Below are 3181 nucleotides of genomic sequence, written 5' to 3'. Positions count from 1 at the left end.
TAGCAGACAGGGCTTTGTGGAAGTCTCCTGTGATTCTTTCCTTTAATACTGACCTCATGGCTCCCCCAAAGTGAGGTAACACTTCAGAACACTATACACTGCTCCACAAGCAAAAGAAAACATTTGGGGGAGTAGGATGCCACTTTTTAGTTCATTTTCTGAATGAAAGAAGAAAACCAGAAGCAGTGAATGTTATTTTCGTCTGACCTCAGTTTTTATTCACTCAGAGATGGTGAGACAGTCCATCCACATTTCCATGCCATACCCACATTTCCCTAGAAGTTAGTTTTGTCTGTCCATTTCATTTCGTTTGAAAGCTTTGAAGGCCAAAAACAGCACATTTCCATAGATTCCCGTCTTGCTGGAGATGCATGGGCTGGTCGGTCTAAAAGAAAACTAGAGCTTTCAGATTCTATTTGAATTGGTAAGGTACTGTAAGTTGAACCATTGCAGTAAGGTCCATGTTTTCAGCAGATTTTAGAGCAGAGTCCCCAAACTGTAAAGCAACATCTGCTGCTTCAGCGCCAGCCACACGCCAATTACTGTTAAAGAGATTTCTGCCTGGGCCAGATGCAGTTCTTATGATTAAATTCATCTGTGCATTTCTTGTATGCAGCCCATTTTCTACAGAGGGCTCTCAGCCAGCTCTGAAGGGTGAATAGAGCTTAATACAACACTAGGCTGTAATGATGCCATTTGTCAGTTTTCTAAATCTTGTAAAAGAGTGCAATTAAGTCAGTTTTCTAAAAGTTTAAGGTTTCTTTCTTTCTTTTTTTTTTTTTTTACAACCAATCTTAAAAGTAGTCATCCTGCAAATTTTTATATACCTCAGCCAGTGTTTTTATATTCTCTGCAGTTTAGGACTAATAACAATTGTTCCTCAAAGGAGGGATCATCAAGGAGATACCAGAGGTTTAAACAAGGAGGACTCACAGGGTGCTGTGACATCAAGAGCTGCTGCTTGTGAGTGAGGAGAAAATCTTTTGGAAACAGGAGATGAAATTATAGTCATCATTTATAAAACAGGCTCTACAATAATGTTTGCACAATGAGGCACACAAGAATACTATGGATGATTTTTGTTTTGATTTTACAGAACTTGTAGTTTCACATCATTTGGATTTTATTTGGAGCATTATGCTGTTTTAGTTTTCATCCTTTTTTTAAATAAAAATTCAATATGTACCTACTATGTGCCACATTCTTAAAAAAGAAAAAAAATCACTATTTTCAAGGACTTCATAATTCATACCAAAAAAATTATGACAAGAAATTTTTAAAAACAATATGAGAGAAATGTGCAGGGTCCTGTGGTAACAGGAGAGAATGACATTGATAAAAGTCATTTGCTATATTGGTGTAGTTTAAAAAAAAAAAAAAGCTAACAGCTTTCCAAAGCACCTCAATTGTGTACAAATCATCCCCCATGCTGTGAAAATCAGATCTAACCTACAAACTATAAATGTGAAAAGGAATAAGACTAAGAATGTACCCCAGATTTGATCCATGATTTATGAGGAAATTGGGTATCTCAAAATTGCTTTGGTTATAGAAGAGTCATTTAAAGCAGGCTCATAGAAAAGCCTATCTAAAGTATTTTCAGAATTGGCCAGATAACGTTTTGTAAAGAAGTTAGAGTTATTTCATTAATGAATAGGTTCACACATACACACAACACAGCCTGCATCCCTCGGGGAAGAAAGGAATTGTAGAGGAGTGGGAGAAGATAATTATAATAAGCACCAGGCCTGTCCCTTTGTGTAATTGGTTGGGGGCCAGGAGAACTCCTGGCAACATTGACACCCAGTTGTCTTCTAAGCATTGCTGATTTTAGAGAACTATGCTGTGCACTGTGTTCCTAGACTAGAGAGAAAATTGACAAAAGGAAGGGAATTAGGTGGATGCTGTGGAGATTACAGGTTCACTTTCTTTCTGAGTCACATTCCAAGAATGATGCCATGAGAAATTTGCCTCCTCTTTTCAGTCCTAAAGTGTTTATATTTGGGCTTAAGCCAGCACTAGAGAATTAGGCATCTTGTGCTTTGTATAGAGGAGTTGCTGGTTTATTTTCCAAACAACTGGCTGAGATCCTGTGGAAAACAACATTAAAACAACATTTGCAAACCAGATTGCAAACAGGAAACTCCATGTACAAAAGGATATTTTTGCTATTTGGTTTTAATCATCTCTGCCTAAAAGTTTCAGGAAGTATCTCTAGCTAAAATTATATCTATTTTACATATAACCAAATACCTCATTTCTTTTGGGGACATATATGAGAGTGTAACATAGGAAAGATCTAGAGTTGATCCTTCTGTGGCAGGTCAGAAATATTTCTGTTCTTTGTGCTTCTGTTCTGGAATAAACTTAGAAATTAACTAGTATACATCATGTCCTGGTGGTGGGATGGGGGGAAATGGAGAAAGTACACATTGTAACAAGCCCAGCTCCCCAACCCTAGGCCCAAAAGTTTGGAAGGGCTTCAAAGTACCCCCTGCAGCCTTTGACCAAAGCCTGGCAGCTCCAAAGAGGAGCTCAGTAATGGGAACAAAGACTGCCAAATACGTTGTGTGCCAGTGCCAGTCAAAGTGAGCTGGCAGAACGAGCAGCCAGCAAACCAACAGTGCCAAGGTAATAGAGGCCAGGATGGCAGGATGATAGGAGGTGGGAGATGGTTTCCAAGGAGCAGGATTGTTTTTAATTACTTGCTGTAGTGTTACTACTCAGCTTTGTTCTCTCTGATTGTATATGGATTGTTTCAATCCTACATCCATCATTTCCTCTGACAGGGTTAGAAAGCCAGAGAATGCACAGGGACGTGCTACCAAATTGGGTAGGAATAGGCTTTGACATGAGTGAGACAACCATAGCAGGCTGGGCTGGAAAGCCCACTTCTCCAGATGATGTATCCAAATGGAGATAAGGCTTTTGCTACACTGAATTCTAGCAACTGGTAATGCAGTGTGTCTAAGAAGCAATTTAAGAAGCCCTAGCAGGCCTTTCGATTTATTTCAGTTAATTTATTCATTCTTATTCTCTGCCTTCTGTTTCCAAATTGTTTTATAGTGTTTTCTAGGACAGGGCAATCTCCATGTCCACGCTGAGTGGAATAGCAAATCATAATAGCAAATCATAATAGTAGTGGTGGTAGTAGTAATAACTAGTATGATTTAAGCAGCTG

The sequence above is a fragment of the Pan troglodytes genome, chromosome 4 (assembly GCF_028858775.2).
Source record: "Pan troglodytes isolate AG18354 chromosome 4, NHGRI_mPanTro3-v2.0_pri, whole genome shotgun sequence".
Taxonomy (NCBI): domain Eukaryota; kingdom Metazoa; phylum Chordata; class Mammalia; order Primates; family Hominidae; genus Pan; species Pan troglodytes.
The sequence above is the reverse complement of the archived record's forward strand: the minus strand, read 5'-3'. Positions refer to the sequence as shown.